The sequence below is a fragment of the Octopus bimaculoides genome, chromosome 1 (genome assembly GCF_046866305.1).
Source record: "Octopus bimaculoides isolate indiv1 chromosome 1, ASM4686630v1, whole genome shotgun sequence".
NCBI lineage: Eukaryota > Metazoa > Mollusca > Cephalopoda > Octopoda > Octopodidae > Octopus > Octopus bimaculoides.
Window position 1 is genome coordinate 190,769,920 of NC_142928.1, and position 20,107 is coordinate 190,790,026.

The window sequence follows — 20,107 nt, forward strand, 5'->3', positions numbered from 1 at the left end:
CTGCCATAGTCATTAAATAATGAAGAATTCATTCTAGCTGACAATCACATAAGATCTTCTTTGATACTATAGAACTTTTACCAGGCAGTGAATTTGCGAAACGTAGAATTTACACTTGAAAGCATTGATCTGATATCGTGATTGGCCAGTATTAGTAGTCATTGCAGTTAGTATTTATAGTTAGTTGACTTATCAGTTTCATGGACAATTATATCGTCTTGGTAAGTAACCACGCCAAGCAATTCACCAATATGGAAATTGATGGACGATCGAAATATTGCAGACCAAACGGATAATCCACAATTATGAAATGACACCAAACAATCCGAACGGCGTCTTGATAGTGGCTAATGAACTAGATTACACACCTAATGGAATTTGTAGACAAGTGTTCTGTCTACTGATCTGCGAGAAGTATGTAGAATTATTCATTCAGCGTAAAGTATCCTCCAACTTCTCAGTAGAACAAATCAGTATTTACTTGAGAAAATACCCATTGATGTTGTGCGGAAGCTGCTACAGATTCGCAGAGTGACAACATAACTTTTTATGGAGGAAACAACATGAGTTACTCCTTTTCAAAATTCATCAAATATTACTGCTACTTGTATAAAGTAAATTTTGAGAGGCTCATGTAAAGTATAAACGAATGCACACCTTTACAAAATACTGAACCAACAGTAATTACAATATTATCATTTAAAAAAATTAATTTGTGTGGAACTAGCTTTTTATATAAAGTTAGTGAATTGCTTGGATGAAGAATATATCTTGCTACTAAGAGACAAAGACATGTTTGAAGTACTTACGTCTCTGAGAGCCAATATCGTTAATCCATTTTGAGTGACTGAAATGTATAAGTTTGATGTAAAAACTTAGAAACAACACTCTGGCAAATCAAACAGAGGCGTATAAACGAATACTCGCCTACAAAGTCCATGAGATGTGTAATCTAATTCATTAACCGCTATCAAGACGCCGTTCAGATTGTTTTGGTATAATTTCATAATTGTGGATTATCCGTTTGATTTGCAATATTTGTTATCGTAATTTTTCACTTGAAGTAAAGTTCCTCAAACCTAGCTAAACCTGTTATTGATTTAGTGACGCTGATGTTCATAATGATTGAAATATTGTCACACACGCATAATAACTTGTATCAAAAGTTAATAACGAATTAGTACTATTGTTGTGTCGCGAGGCCGAGCATCAAAATCTTACAGCTTTAACAACCAGAATTAGACTGCACGTAAATCAGGCAATGTGGCCAGGATATTAACAATCCACTTGCTGGAATATCACCCCATATTAGAGAATGTTCTCTTTTGTTCCAGTAGTTCACACGCTTATATCAGCAACAACGAAGCAGAAGTAAACAGACAAGTTTCCTTGGTTGCAGATCAGTTCCAGGTTAAAAGAATCTTCGACTGGAATGACCAGAGCATTATTCCTGCCTCACATACGACGCTAATCTCTTCTGTTATTAATGTAATTACAAACTACATTCATTCTAGCATACCGCTATACACGACTGGCAAGCAACGATGTATAAATATAAATAATATAATATACTTCGATGACAATAATCGTTAATTAAACAACGATGGCTTTGGTTTATTAATGGGACAACACGCAGTCTATCGTAATACCACTACATCTAGACCCATCCGAACCTTATTCCACAGCTGGTTGATAAACAACAGCAATATAACCCTCCTTTTGGCATTTATCACATACAGTGTACATGAACTTACAGTTTGCTTGATTACTTCTCTCTCCCCTAGAATAATAAGATCCACACCAGTGTTGTCGGTTCTATAAAGTCATTTTCGAAGGAGCTACTTTTAACTAGCTTACTTCGTTGGTAAAATTGCGATTTGACTGACAGAAATTTGTTAATTAGGCATCTTCAACTTCCCCATAATACGATTTCACTATCTGGAATGTCTCTTTCTCTAACATGAAAAATCACTGATGTAAGTCGATATTATTCATTCCAGCAGCCAGGTATGCGCGGAGAATAATTTCCAGCTGATCCATAAAAGCGCATTTCATCGCTTGATTTTGTAATCGGCAATAAACTCTCGAATTTGGCTGGTCATTATTGTGAACAATAGAATGGAATTTCACACGTTCAACACCCTCAGCTTTTATTGATCAAAATTATTGAAGAACTTGGTATTTAATTTCTGCATCACCTAGGTCGTTGAGTGGCTGTGCAAGCGTCTGGGATTTCGCAAGTGAATGTAAATTTCCATAGTTTGCCACATCTGTCACGTTAGGCTTTGAGTCACAAAATAATAACAATCACCAGAAAAATTAATCTACCTTCTAGATTAATACTGGTTAAAAACTTACCACTGTCGTCGATGAGCTGGTAGAATCGTTAGTGCATAGGACAAAATGTTTTAGCGTTTTTTCTTCCTGTTCTTTCGAATCCCACCGAAGTCACCTTTCGGGGTCGTACCTCCCTTTCCTCAAAATTATACCAGAATTAGGATTATTATTAAGTTTGCCCTTTGCTTTTGTTGAGTTTTTAGATGTTATAGGTTGTGGTGTCATTTAATGAGACTCCGTTCAGAAGGCTGTTATATTATTGTGGTAGGAACCCCGTAAAGAATGTATAAAACACAAGGTGGTAACTTTAAATACGTTTATTGTGGTCACACGTATATACACACAAGCTGAATGGAAGTGGTTGATGTACATTTGTTCCTATATCTACATGCATCTGCGTGGGTTGTATGTTAGCTGTTAACCCTGGTGAGGTAAACTCACGAACAGCAATGTTAGAACCAGTGCAGTGTGTTGGTGCTGTGTAGATGCTGGCGACGTTGGTGAGAGACATTAGTGGTGGCGACGAAGATGGAGGTCGCTGCAACGTGGTCAGTGGTTAGACCTTAGAAAATCTAGAACTAACTGAATTTCTTTATTCGCCTATAAAAGGCATATATAGAAGGTACAGAACAGGGGCGGGGACGAAACAAGGACAATCTTATAGAGGGCTGGGTTACAATCATTTAAAATTTGGATGAAATCCGGAATGATAAATGCAATCTTAAATCGAAAAATGAAAATGCAATTAAAATCCAAAATGAAAAACGCAATTAAAAATATAACTACAGAATTATATAGTTCAAGGGTTCATTTTTAACCCGCCGGGTATTTCCTTTTTCTTTTATTTCTTTTATTGTTTTGTTTTTACTTTCTTCTTTTCGTTTTGACCGGCTACACTAACAGTCTAGAACTAACTGACCCCGAGGCTAGGAAGAGGCGAGCTTTTATAGCTGACGGGTAGGCTCAAATGCTGGTTTGGAACAGGCTCAAATGCTTGTTTGAAGGCTGCGATTGGTTGGGCTGCATATTGGCGTGCGGTAGAGTAAGAGACAAATTGCACCAAATCAACCAATCTGAGTGGTAGACACAAGGGGGTCCAAAACAGCGCCCAAAGGTTAGCTGTTACTTGCTACGTTCGTAAGTATGTAATATGAGAAGTTCGCTACAAGTTGGTTTCTGGTAGGTGGATTAGTTGGTTTGCTTACGCGCTGCTCTCAAATAATACCAACGAAAATATTTAGATTTTATTAACTTGTTAATTTACAGATTGACGTTATACTGAATACTAATAGCTAATGGGCGAATATGTCTTCATGCTTGGTGAGAGGAAGAAATGTTACGTCTTCGTGCTTGGTGCGAGGAGATGTTTTTTTCACGAGGTCGGAGAGGTTTGGCAGCAGGATAACCAAGAAAACTTGTACGAGTCCGCTTGATTCCTCTGCGTGGTATTTCTCGTGAATCTCAATTTATAACCATGATTTTAGCGAGAAACCGCATGGGACTTTCCGTTAATCTTAACGCCACACAAATACGCCAGAACAACGATTGACTGAAATATGCGTCGGAATCGCCTGATAAAGACCGCCCACCCCCTAAATATGGAACTTGATGTGCTGTGGTCTTTTCTTGTTACTGAAGTGACACGGTTTCGAATTCTTGGTACTGCTACACTTTAATTTATATAAGCTACACTTTAATTTATATAAGCTACACCCATGTCCTAACTAGACACGTTGAGAGGCAACAAGTTTTTGCATCTAAAGATGCGAACAGGTGAGGTGCCACGCGATTGAAAACTGATGTGTCTTTATAAAATTTATAACAAAACTGAATGAATAAGATTGTATTAACATGGAGCGGAATTTACATAAAATATGTGAGGTACCCAGAAGTATGATCTTTTACAATTTAGTTATTTTGGGGCTTTTATTAAGACCCGTTAGAAGGTTCTAGAAAGTTGAATCACGTGATGACTCAACGTTGATTGATTGATTGATTGGCCGACCACGTGAAATAATACTTATCTCAACCTGCATTCGCACGGCTGCCTAACGATTCAATGTTGAGTCTGCTATAAATTTAAAGACTTAGAGCAGTGTTATAGTTTAGATGTCTCCAAGACAACTTGTGTAGAGGTAAAACATACATAGCTATGTGCATCGAAAATATAACTAGCAATATTAGGTTTTACAGGAAATAGCGAATCAAATTATTAACAATATCATTAAAAGCAAGCTTTAGACAAATGTTATTTTGATTTGAATACCCTGTTTGATAGAGAAAGATAGTAAATTCGGCCATAGAATTTCTTTCTAATGTAATATTTACTGATTTCATGTCTTTGTTTTTATATCTGTACTTTCACGATTTCTCATAAAATATCAATAAACTTTGGCAAATGAATGCTATGAAAACGATCATAATAACTGGAGAAATACTAACTTTATTTATTAGTCATCATCAAGTACAAAAGAAATATCAGTAGGACATGAATTTGCTCCAAATCTAATTTTTCCTTGGTCAGGCAGTTTTATTACAAACTACGCAAAACTTTAAAATGATAATTAATGTCACAATATCTTTAACGGAATCTTTAGTCTCTAGAACGATTTTCTTTTTGTTTTGATCTAACTACTGTAAGATAGTTTACAATAAATTGAATGAGACATTATGATACTTGAAAAATTTTAGTGGCTAACAAAAGTAATTCCAGAAAGGTAAGTTACTATATACACACACTTACATACAAGGCGTTTTTGAAATGGCCATTACTCAGTCCCAGCGGGAGAAATATATATCTGATAGGTACCATTCGGTCCGTGGTGTTTTAGTATTTCTTTTTCTTTTCAGCTGAAGCCATGGTTCTGTGGACGATAGAGCACTGCAAGTCTGCCCACGATAGTTACGTGAAGAATAACGAATTTGTCACCACAGTTCAGCGTGAGTTTCGGTGCCTTCAGAAATGCATCTATGAAAACGGACACTACATGATGGATGTTGTTTTCCACACTTAATTTCGCCAAATTTAATTCAATACGAACACATTAATGACAATAAAATTTGTTTGCAGCTAAAATTAATGATCTTGTGAATTTTTCAAAAACGTCCGTCCTCTTTGTCCTCTGTGTGTGAGTGTGTGTGTGTGTGTGAGAGAGAGAAAGAGAGGGTGTGTCTGTGTGTGTGTGTGTGTATATATATATATATATATATATATATATATATATATATATATATATATATATATATATACGAACCTGTTTTAATTATATATATATATATATATATATATAGCGATCTCTCTCTCTCTCTCTCTCTCTCTCTCTCTCTGTATATATATATATATATATATATATATATATATATATATATATAGCGATCTATCATTCGCCATGATAGATCGCTAGCCACTACACATTCTTTATTTTCTCCCCTTGTTTCTTTTTGTGGAAGATCGTAGGCTCGAAACGTTAAAGACTTTTTCACTTCCTGAGCGTTAAACTAATACAACTTTTTTTTGTCTACACCACCTGTCTTCGTTTTATGTTTTTTTTTGTGAATTCCACCCCCTATATATATATATATATATATATATATATATATATATATATATATATATGTATGTATGTATCATCAATCGATAATAGGGCCCCTGGAGAGGATCCTTATTTATATAGCCAAGAGAAAGGGAAATAACCCATTCATTTTCCTAAATCATTTGGTATAAATCAAATTGAGTATACTTATTTCTTAGTATTTGAACAAATAGAGACATTTTTACTGTTTTGTTCTTACTGTCCTGTTTTTGTTACCACTTTAATCCTCTGCAAAAAATCCCAAATTTTATTTAATTTGCTTTGAGGGAAGGACTGTTTTAACGAAGTCGCATCTTATCCCTACCTTCGAAATGCGGAGTAGATAAAACAGGGGACAATTGATGAAGGGAATGTTCTCTATGTTGCCTGTCTCTCTTCTCTATTTGTTTCTTTCGTTGTTCGAAAAAAGTTCATTTTCTATGTTTTTGTTTTTTGTTTTCGTTTCTCATTTTGTTCACGTTTATTTGATGTCCTGTACCCATATATGCATGTATATATACATATATATGTAGGTATGTACATATATGTATGTATGTATGTATATATGCATATGTTTATTTATTATTTATATTATTATATGATCGAATGCCACGCATCCTTTTCCAAGTACGTTTTATCTCTCTCTATATATATATGTAAAGATAGCTAGCTAGCTAGCTGGATAGATTGATATTGTAACTTGTTTGAAATATATGAAACAAAATCATTTAAACAAAGGTAATACATCAAAGAAATGTTGAAAACCATATGAAACAATATTTTATCTAAACCCACTTATAATCTGTTAATTCTGGTGAAAATACTGTTTTAGAAAAAGAAATAAGATCAGGAAAGGGTTTTTGTAGATTTTATATCCTCAACATAAGAAAGCAAGTTTGCATCAAAAAGACCGGTTCTCTTCAGTGCTAGGAAACACTTCAGGCTTCCAACAATTATTTAATATTATACAAAACACAAGTGATATTCACCAACGAACATTGCCCTCAAATTGTGGTACAGTGCTGCTCCAACATTTATAGATATTCCTGTCCATGCTATCAAACAACCATCTGACTAATTGAGGCAAAGCAATTCAGTAACACATTCTAATGTCTCATCCTTCCTCCAAAATCTGTCGTTTGAAAGAGATCATGTATTTGAACCATCAAGCTCTTCAAATGCATTTTTTGCTTAGCCACAATTTCACATTTGTTTTACACTTGTAGTTTCCTGATATACAATACAGTTAGTTATGCTCTGGATATCAAAGTGACAAAACATGGTATTTATTTAACAATTTCAGTTATTTTCACTTTAATTTGTTCTACTTCTGTGGTGTTAAATGGCTCTGTTACACAACAAAATGACTTTTCTTGGAGAAACACTTGTAGAATAATGATTATAATTCAGGTTAGTATAGAATATTCGGATACAATATTGATATGAATACATCATTTGATTAACAGTCGAATGTTATAAATTGTGGCCTCCAGCCATCTGATATATAACATTTGTTTTTGATATACACGTAAGTATAACGATCTAGACATTTTAAAGAGAGCCAATACAAGACCACTTAGGGAAATCATCACAGAATGAAGATTAAAACTAGCAGGTCACATACTCCGACTACCAGAACAATGCCATTCAAAAACACACGGACACCACCAGAGGGGAAAAAAGAGGGAAAGACAGAAAACTACTTAGTGGAGAACATTCTTAACTGACATGTGAGAGGCTGAAGTCACATGGCCAGACATAAAGAAAACTACAACCAACAGAAATCAGTGGTGTCAGCTTGCTGCCCAATGTGCTTGAGGGCACAGGAAGAACTAGGTCAAATATCAAAGTATTTCTAGTTGCATAGAGCTTTCGATATATATATATGATGATGATGATGATGATCATCATCATCACCATCATTCAATGTTCAGTTTCCATGCTGGCATGGGTTGGATGGTTTGGCAGAAGTTGGCCAGCCAAAAAGCTGCATCAGGTTCCAGCTGTCTGTTTTGGCATGGTTTCTAGGGCTGGATGTCCTTTCTAACGCCAACCATTTTACAGAGTGTACTGAGTACATTTTATATGGAACTAGTACAGGTGCTTTATATATGAAACCAGCACGGAGACTTATAGGGGTACTGGTGCCGTCGTCGTCATCATCATCATCATCATCATCATCATCATCATCATCATCATCATCATCATCATCATCATTTAACGTCTGTTGTTCATGCTGGCATAGATTGGACGGTTTCACCGGGCTGGCATGCTGGAAGGCTGCACCAAGCGCCAGTCTGATTTCACAAGGTTTTCTACTGCTGAATGCTCTTCCTAATGCCAACCACTCTGAGAGTGTAATGGGTGCTTTTACGTGCCACTAGCATGGGTGTCAATTTGCATGACACCGGTATCTGCTACGACAACAATTTTGCTTGGTTTGATGGGTCTTCTTCTTAAGCAAAACATAATGCCAAAGGTCTTGGACATTGCCTCCGTGAGGCCCAACATATCTTTGGTGAAACATATTTCTAGTCATGTCAACTTATTCATGTGTTTGAGGTTGTCAAGTAAACAAGAATTAGTTATATTGTTCCTTAGACTCAAGTCCTTCTGGAAGGGGCAGACTTGGATACCAAAGACTGTCCTTTCTGAAATATTTTCTGTTTCTGAAGAGGAAGGCTAATTTTTTGATTTGCAAATGTTGCTTTTATGAACATAGGGCTGCTAGGGGGAGGGGTCACCAATGAAATTAGGGTCTGGCATTTATAGTTGTTTGGGGAGGATTTAATCACATTTTCCAATAGAAAAGAGTGTGAGGTCGAAAATTGCTTTCTGGATATGTACAGTCCCCCTTCTTTGTGCTGCTGAAAGGAGGCAAAACTATTATAATCCATTGTGAAATATTTTCAAAAATAATTAATCAGGGAGATATCTATGCATCCACATTGTTGTTAAGTGATTGTAAATCATCATCATTATCGTTTAACGTCCGCTTTCCATGTTAGCATGGGTTGGACGATTTGACTGACAACTGGCGAACCAGAGGGCTCCAATCTGATTTGGCAGAGTTTCTACAGCTGGATGCCCTTCCTAACGCCAACCACTCCGAGAGTGTAGTGGGTGCTTTTACGTGCCACCGGCACGAAGGCCAGTCAGGCACGAAGGCCGACCACGCTCAGAATGGTGTATTTTATATGCCACCTGCACAGGAGCCAGTTCAGCAACACTGGCAACGATCTCGCTCGAATGTTTTGTTCACGTGTCACTGGCACAAGTGCCAGTAAGGCGATGCTGGTAACGATCACGCTCAAATGTTGCTATTTACGTGCCACTGGCATGAAAGCCAGACAGCTGCTCTGGCAATGATCATGCTTGGACGGTGTTCTTAGCGCTCCACTGGTACAGGTGCCAACATGATGTAAAATAAATATTAAAGTTTACCTCAGGCTGTGAGGCCCATTAGGCTTGAGTTTATCCTACTTTCCATGGTATTTAACCATTGTGGATGATGCTAGTGCTGCCTGACTGGCACCCATGCCAGTGGTACATAAAAGCACCATTCAAGCGTGGTCAATGCCAGTGCCACCTAATTGGATCCTGTGCCAGTGGCACATAAAAATAACTCACAACACTCTCAGAGTATTGGCATTAGAAAGGGCATCCAGCTGTAGAAACTTTGCCAGATCAGATTGGAGCCTGGTGCGGCCTCCTGGCTTGCCAGTCTTCAGTCAAACCGTCCAACCCATGCCAGCATGGAAAGCAGACATCAAACGATGATGATGATGATTTCTAATGACATACGTTACCTTCATTTAAATTAATTTTGAAAATAATGAAGAATTTAGTAAAATAACTTAATAGCGAAGCCAGCTTTGTGAACGGCCAGCTTCAGGCAACACTTTTGTGAAGATAACACTTTTCATGGAGATTTAGGTAGGGGCGGGAGTGGGGGAATAAACTAAAGGGCTACCACTCTAGTTATGCCACTGAACTAAGTCCTTATCAACCTGGTATTTGGAATATAGATTAATTTGAAATTTTTATGAATGATTTTAATTTAGATTATTTTAAAACAGTGTAAAAGCACTCATTACACTCTCAGAGTGGTTGGCGTTAGGAATGGCATCCAGCCATAGAAACCATGTCAAATTAGACTGGAGTCTGGTGCAGCCTTCCAGCTTGCCAGCCCTGGTCAAACCGTCCAACCCAGACCAGCGTGGACAACAGACGTTAAATGATAATGATAATGATGATGATGATGATGATGAGAAGGTTGGATGCTAGAACCAGGGCCAGTTCCAGGTGGTTTGGTATCAAAAGAGTTAAAAGACTGAAGGTTCAAGATTTCCCCTTAAATGAGATTCCGATCTATTGCACGATTAATCACAAATAACTGATAGTCATTAGTGCTCATTTTCAGCTGAATGGTATGCAGCAATATGAAATGAAGTGTCTTGCTCAAGAACACAACATGCTAACTCATCTGAGATTTGAACCCAGCCACAGCTATTACTTTTGAGCCCAACCCTAACCAACTACACCACATGTACCTTCACATGATATTAAGTTAAGCCTATCTATATATGTTACATTCTTTATATTACAAACCAGTAATTTTCCAAATGTTTGCAATAATTTATACTTCATTTTATAGAAGACAGTCTGAGAAAGCGAGAAGAGTTGAGAAAGTTGATGAAGATGATATCTATAAAGCCAAAACTGGAAAATCAGAATATTCTTATTATAGTCATTTCTGATAATCAAATGAGAAAATTGGAAATAAATGCTTTTCCTCTTCATCAGAATACACACCTATACCTACATACTTAAACACATACAAAAACACTCACACACATATATATATACATACATATATACATACATATATACATACATATATCTGTATATCTGTCTATACATATATACATATGTACATACATACATATGTATATCTATATACAGATATATATAGATATAGATATACACATATAAGTACAGATACATATATACATATATACATATATATATATATTTATATATCTATATCTATATATATATCTATATACATATATATATATATATATATATGTATACGTATATATGTATATGTATATATGTATATATATACATATATATATGCATATGTGTTTGTGTTATATATATATATATATATATATATATATATATATATATATATATATATATATATATATATATATATATATATATGTATATACGTATATATGTATATGTATATATGTATATATATACATATATATATCCCCCTCTCACTCTCTGGGAGAGAGGCACAAGCACATACACAGACATATACACACACGGCAGTAACTTCCGCCTACCAAATTCAATCACAAAGCTTCATACATATATATGTATATATATATGTATATGTGTATATATACACATGTATATATATGTATATGTGTTTGTGTTATGTATATATAAAACTATGTGGGAGGATGGAGGATGAAATGCATCTCATCGTTTCATTATTTCATTTAAAGCAGGGAAAATAGCAACTCTAATTATAAGGCGGTAATATTTATGAGAACGTATCACAGAACTGACCTATTTAGGTAAAGAAAGATTTCTGTCTTAGCTTGAATGCTAATTTTTGAAATGGGTGGGGAAAACCTATAATCAATTGAATCAAAAGCAGAATACATTCTTATCAAAGAAACAGAGATAAAAAGGCTGAGTTGACAGCAATGAAAGGAATTAAAAAGCAGGAAGCAGAAAACAAGATACCATATTGACATTTATAGAAATGATTAAAAATGTTAAACCCGTTGTTAAATTTGCCAATATATATTGAGAAACGAGATGAGAACAGGAAACATTTAAAAATTTCGTGTATTATTTTTGTAATAGTTTGAAATTTATTTACATAACATTTGCAAACGCTAAGATCATTTTCTTTTGTCATTCCTTTCTTCTATTTGTATATACATGTGTGTTTATGCATATATTTATATGTATATATATATATATATATGTATGTGTAAATTTATATATATATATATATATATATATATATATATATGCAAACATACATACATATATATATATATATACACACACACATATATATATATATATATCATCATCATCATCATCATCGTTTAACGTCCGCTTTCCATGCTAGCATGGGTTGGACGATTTGACTGAGGACTGGTGAAACCGGATGGCAACACCAGGCTCCAGTCTGATTTGGCAGAGTTTCTACAGCTGGATGCCCTTCCTAACGCCAACCACTCAGAGAGTGTAGTGGGTGCTTTTACGTGTCACCTGCACGAAAACGGCCACGCTCGAAATGGTGTCTTTTATGTGCCACCCGCACAAGCCAGTCCAGGGGCACTGGCAACGATCTCGCTCGAAAATCCTACAGGAGCCAGTCAGGCGGTACTGGCAACGGCCACGCTCAAAATGGTGCATCTCATGTGCCACCCGCACAAGAACCAGTCCAGGGGCACTGGCAACGATCTTACTTGGCTTGCCGGGTCTTCTCACGCACAGCCCATTTCCAAAGGTCTCGGTCCGTAGTCATCGCCTCGGTGAGGCCCAATGTACGAAGGTCTTGCCTCACCACCTCAGCCCAGGTCTTCCTGGGCCTACCTCTTCCACGGGTTCCCTCAACTGTTAGGGTGTGGCACTTTTTCACGCAGCTATCCTCCTCCATTCTCACCACATGTCCATACCAGCGCAATCGTCTCTCTTGCACGCCACAACTGATGCTTCTAATGTTCAGCTTTTCTCTCAAGATACTTACACTCTGACGGGTATTCACATTGACATTACACATCCAACGGAGCATACTGGCTTCATTCCTTGCGAGCTTACGTATGTCCTCAGCAGTTACAGCCCATGTTTCACTGCCATGTAGCATGGTTGTTCGTACGCATGCGTCATACAGTCTGCCTTTTACTCTGAGTGAGAGTCCCTTTGTCGCCAGCAGGGGTAAGAGCTCTCTAAACTTTGCCCAGGCTATTCTTATTCTAGCAGCTACACTTTCAGCGCACCCACCCCCACTACTAACTTGGTCGCCCAGATAGCGGAAGCTATCGATATACATAATAAATACATACATATATATATACATATGTATATTGATATGTATGTATATATACATGCACATATATATATATGTATATATATATATATGTATATATATACATATATATATATATATATATATATATAGACACACACACACTTGAATGAATAGGTCTACACAATTGACATTCTCCAAACTGTTTATCTGTCAATTGAAATTTACATTTTAGATATCTTCACCATCACCATCACCATCATCATCATCATCATCATCATCATCATCATCATCATCATTATTATTGGCTTATTCAATGAGCTTTCCATAAATATTTGCTGGATTTATCCAGAGAATAAATAAATTCCTTAAAAGTATATTAAAGAAGACATCTGTCAAAATATTTTGCCTTCATTATTTTGTGTGCTTTTCTTTTGTTGTTTTTGTGTTATTTTTTTTTTAATTATATTCATCATTTGAAAAATGTAATAGCCAAATGTTTGTTTATTCAATGTTAGAACAAAAATCAAAATTTTAAAAAAATCACAACAAACTCTTATGTATTTAAAGATTTTACTGATATGAGAGATGAAAATATTTTTGGAAATCCCAAAACACAAATCGACACTAGATTCCATTTGATATATATTGGTCTGAGTTGCAGCCTTTACGGAACCAAGACTCACACTTGGACAAATAAATAAATATATTTTTTACTTAAAATAAACAATGAAATAATGCTTTAATGATTTAAAAGTCCTTCATTTTACTCCATCGTAAAACAAAATGTAACTTTTCCTGGATTTTGAACATTTATTAACAAATATATTGATTAAATTAATCTATGATTTAAAGCAGTGTTTCTTAGCCTTTTGGGGCTGCTGTTCCCCTTGACAACCAGGCCACACTCCTAGCACCCTCATCACTCATTGTCTCCACACACATAGACCACTGTCTGCAACAAACATAGACCACTGCAGCAACCATAGACCATTGCCTGCAGTAAACATAGACCACTTCAGCAAACATAGAACACTGTCTGCAGTAAACATAGACCACTACAACAAACATAGACCACTGCCAAAAACAGACCACTGCAGCAAATATAGACCACTGCAGCAAACATAGAACACTGTCTGCAGTAAACATAGACCACTGCAACAAACATGGACCACTGTCTGCAGCAAACATAGACCACTGCAGGAAACATAGACCATTGTCTGCAGCAAACATAGACCACTGCAGCAAACATAGACCACTGTCTGCAGCAAACATAGACCACTGCAGCAAATATAGACCACTGCAGCAAACATAGACCGTTGTCTGCAGCAAATTCGAAACAACTCTTTTTCATGAATCAAACTTAACCTGATTAACACGTTATTTTGTTGTTTTTACATCCATCACCCCTTTTGGTAACCCTCCATTAGCAGCCACTGGATCTTTCCACTGCCCTCAGGGTGGCAGTACCACCCACTTTGGGAACTACTAATTTTAAGGATTAAATGAGAGTGAAGTTTTGAAGCCACTTAACTTACAAGGAGTGACAGTGAAGCAGAAACAGAATAGGAATTTGTGGAATGTCTTTGATTCTTAATCTGTTTGAGTGGGAAGCCCTGAGCTTAAACAGCAATTATTTGATACCTTTTATCCTTTGCTTGTTTCAATCATTTAACTGTGGCCATGCTGGGGCAATGCCTTCGAGAATTTTTTGTCAAATGTATCAACCCTAGTACTTATGTTTTTAAAGCATATTGGTCTTTTTTGCTGAACTGCTTACTCATGAGGATGTAAATACACCAACACCGGTTCTCAAGTGGTTATGGGGGATGGATATCGACACAAACATACATACATACATGCATACATACATACATACATACATATATATATATATATATATATATATCATTATTAATAAATCTCAGGGTAGCAAAAAATTTAGAAATTCTATTTGCTACCAGTGGTCTAGCGAGAGGCAAAAAAACTAGTCAATGGACTATATATTATTCATATAAATACATACAATGTACATTTAAACACATAAGAGAAATGTCCATAATAGGACATCTAACCCGCTAGAAGGAGCAGTCAAACTCCAAACCACAATTAAGGATAATTAGGAGTAAATGTTTTTATTTTTCCTTCCCTTTCAAAATTATCCCTAATTGTGGTTTGGAGTTTGACTGCTCTTTCTAACGGGTTAGATGTCCTATTATGGACATCTCTCTTATGTGTTTAAATGTACACTGTATGTATGTATATATATATATATATATATATATATATATATATATATAGAGAGAGAGAGAGAGAGAGAGAGAGAGAGATATACATATATACTTGCAGAAGTACCTGGGGATGCTTGGAAATGTTATTGCTCCTTATATGTTGGAAGAAAAAAGCAAAATATGTTGTATAAAAATTTGTTATTCTAAATTCAATTTATTCTTCAATTGGTAAGAATTATTAATAATGATAGTATTAATAATAAATGAAAATACAAAACTTACCACATTTTTGAAAAGAGATAAATTTTATCGCATATGTTGAAGGAAATTACATAAGAACTTCTGGGTGAACAACATTCTTGGTTTTCTGATTTGGAGCATAGACAAATAAGTGTTGCAAAGAAACAACCCTGGAGCAACCGACATAAAGTTGACCATGAGAAAAACAAAGTTCCATTAAGTGGAAGCCAGTAGATTTCAAAGTCTGACCTTCAGCTTTATCAATAGACATTACAAAGCAAAGTTGCACTGGGAATTGTGTTTGTTTGAACTCAGATGGCATGTCTGTTGGTTTGAATGGAATTCTTGCAATGAAAACCTCTTCCCCAGAGGCACATCCATTTGATGATGGTAGCTTCTGTCACATTAGGTGGTAATGTCTTCACAATCAACCTTGTCCCATTGCATATTTTAGGAGGATTTAAATTTCTTAGAAGCATTATTGGGACTCCTACCTTCAGAAAAAGTTTATGCAGAGGAATTCCAGGTGGCTCAAGAGAATTAAGGAACTCTGTTGGATAATGAACAGCTATTTAATCAGATATTGTTCTTCTCAGAATGACTGGTAATGTTTGTCTGAAGAGGGAGGATGTAATTAATTTCGCTCTGATTTAAAAATTGCTGTCCTTGTGCCAAAATTTGAAATCATCATTATTATTATTGAGTGAGAGAACAGCACATGCCATCAAAGTGACACCAGGGTACATATATATATATATATACATATACATATATATGACAGGCTTCTTTCAGCTTCCGTCTATCAAATCCACTCACAAGGCTTTGGTCAGCCCGAGGCTATAGCAGAAGACACTTGCCCAAGGTGCCACGCAGTGGGAATGAACCCAGAACCATGTGGCTGGTAAGCAAGCCACTTACCACACAGCCACTCCTGCGCCTATGATCAGAGTTGCATGTATTGTCAGCCACCAAGGGACATGCTTGACTGATTAAGGTCAAGCAACTGACAAGCAAATCTGTGGTATTGAGCAGAATATTTACTGCAGCCCATCTTTTTATTATTTGCTGATGGAGGATATCACTAGATTTTCTCAAATTTTATTGTTTCATTTGAACTTGTGACTTACACAGCTTGAGAGAAAAATTATAGAGAAAGTCACTTTCCATATATATAAATTCTAAAGTTTTTTGCCATTGAAGATTGTAGTAAACATACAAACAGCTATCATGCTTTTGTTAATTGTTTTAGATGCCTGTGTAGTCTCTTGACCCAATGGAATATCCATGATGTAACAGTTGGAGGGAGGAAGGTCTCCACTAACACCCAGTGACTACTTTTTATGGATGAGTAAACTGGAGCAGCATGAGATAATGTATCTTGCTCAAGGAAATAATGAAAAATCCAGTCAAGGAATTGAATTCACACTCATTTGATCATGAGCCAAATGCCTCACTGGGCTGTGTGCTACAATAAGAAGACATTGTAATAGTTGACCTTTGATGAAATGAAGGACTAAGTGTCATTATCATTTAGGATCAAGTTAGCTAGTTGCTAAAAAAATTGAATTGTTATCATATTGACTGCATATTCAAGAGAATTTATGTCCCATGTGGTAAAACAAAACTGGGTTTTGACATTGCAAATCCAGCATTTAACAAAATAATCTGTTGCCATGTTTAAATCAGCCATAAGAAGATTGAAATGTCATCTTATATTATTGAATTTATTAACTGATCTATATATCATTGATTGATTTAATATCACTTATATATATATATATATATATATATATATATATATATATGATCATTTCAATGTTTCTTTCTCGCAATGACTTTGCTTGTATATAAGAAAGCAGCTAAGATATGTATATATATATATATATATATATATATATACACACACATACAGATAAATGGTGCGATTTAAATAGGTTTGCAATACAGTATTATTCCTTATGTGATGTGTTTACATCAATGTATCTGGGAATATAACCTTGTCATGTTTAATCTAACCTGTGACATATCACGGCAACTCACATTAAATGATTTTACACTATAATTTTTTGGAATATTAACCTCATTTTCAGACAGGAAGTATTTCTTGATATTTATATCTATGCAATATTTTGATTGATTTCATCTCCAAATATTATTGGTTGTGTGATTGGGAATTTAGCTTTCGAGCCACGTGGTTTCATGTTTAGTTCCACTGCGTAGCACTTTTGGTAAATGTTTTCTATTACAGGCCTTGACCAAAGCATTGAAGTGGATTTGGCTGAAGGAAACTAGAACTGAACGAAGGCCATCATATATTCAATATACATATTAAAAACGAGGAAGGCTGGTTTATGGGATTACCTTAGGTTTCCCGTCCATAAAGGGTTTAACTTTATGGCAAATCGTCAGATCCCAAAGCCTGTTGGTCCATGACCTCTTCAAAATATGCTGGAAATGATACCCAACAGTTCCGCCTTGAAGGGATTGTGGTCCTTGATTTTGGATGGGTGTTTTCTCGATCTAATACCATAGTTGTTGCCCTCTGGGGATGGTGCAGCTAAGTCATAGTAGAATGCTTTCCACTTTATATGCCTAATCACATCCATTATCTTTTCCAGCAGCATTTGTGTGTGTGTGTGTGTTTCTGGCTGAGTTTCTCCTCCACCACCATTTGACAGCAAGTGCTGGTGTGTTTATGTCCCTATAACTTAGCAGACCGTCAAAAGAGACCAATAGAATATGCATCAGACATAAAAGACAAAAAAGCACTGGGGTCAACTTGTCTAACGAAAATTCTTCAACACATTGGTCCAGCATGGCCGCAGTCTAATGACTGAAACAAGTAAAAGACATATGTATGTATATATATATATATATATATATATATATATATATATATATTATTTTGCTTAAAAGAGTTCCAACACTGTCTGTTTTTTATGTTTTATTTATATTCCTGCAGAACTAATGTGGGGTATAGAATATGGAATATACAATATATAATATAATATACAATATATAATATAAAATAAAATAAAAATGGATGGCACCATGAAATAAAGTATTGAATGTAGATGAAATATTGAGTGTTCAATATAAAGGATCAAATATATAAATATATAATATATATATATATATATATATATATATATATATATATATATATATATATATATATATATATATATATATATATATATATATATATATATATATATATATATATATATATATATGGTACACCATTTGTTATGACAGTGAGATTTCCAGTTGCTCAGATCAACAGAACAGCCTGTAAGTGGCTGCATACTCCGCAGACACATGTACCCCTAACATAGTTCTCTGGGAGATTCAGCATGACACAGACTGTGACAAGGTTGGTCCTTTGAAATACAGGTACAACTCATTTTTGCTAGCTGAGTGGACTGGAGCAACATGAAATAAAGTGTCTTGCTCAAGGACACAACATTCCACCAGGAATTGAACTCACGACCTTATGGTCATGTGCTGCTTACCTTAACAACTAAACCAGACACTTTTACTTATACATATATATATATATGTATATATGCATGGAGGCCCAATGGTCCAGTGGATAGGGCAATGGAATCGTGGTCATTGGATCGCGGTTTCGATTCCCAGACTGGGCGTTGTGAGTGTTTATTGAGCGGAAACACATAAAGCTCCACGAGGCTCCAGCAGTGGGGTTGTGGCAATCCCTGCTGTACTCTTTCACCACAACGTTCTCTCACTCTTTCGTCTTGTTTCTGTTGTACCTGTAATTCAAAGGGGCCAGCCTTGTCACACTCTGTGTCATGCTGAATCTCCCCAAGAACTACATTAAGGGTATACGTGTCTGTGGAGTGCTCAGCCACTTGCACATTAATTTCACAAGTGGACTGTTCTGTTGATCAGATCAACTGGAACCTTCGTCGTCATAACCGATGGAGTCCCACGACTTATATATGTATATATATATATATGCATGTGTTTGAGATGGTGTATGTGTGAGTGTGTCTATATCTGTCTGTGTTTGTTGACATTTGTGATCACTGGTAAATAAGTTTTGGCAGGCAGTGTAGCTATCATCAGTTCTGTCAACAAATAGTCCTTCAGGTATTTGATATATATATCATGAACATATATATAACATTAAAGTATGTACGTATATATATACGTATATATGTACGTATGTATGTACGTATGTCTGTATGTATATATGTATGTATGTACATATGTATGTATGCATATATGTATGCATGAATGTATGTATGTACATATGTCTGTATGAATATATATGTAAGTATGTATGCATGTATATATGTATGTAAGCATATATGTATGTATGTGTACATATATGTATGCATGTATGTATGCCTGTATGTATGTATGTATGGTGGAGGTGCAATGGCCCAGTGGTTAGGGCAGCAGACTCGTTGTCATAGGATTACTGTTTCGATTCTCTCCCCGGGTGTTGTGACTGTTTATTGAGTGAAAACACCTAAAAGCTGCACTAGGCTCCAGCAGGGGTGTGTGGCGAACCTTGCTGTAGTCTTTCATCACAACTTTATCCCACTCTTTCTTCTTGTTTCTCTTGTATCTGTATTTCAAACGGTTGGCCTTGTCATATTCTGTGTCATGCTGAATCTCCCTGAGAA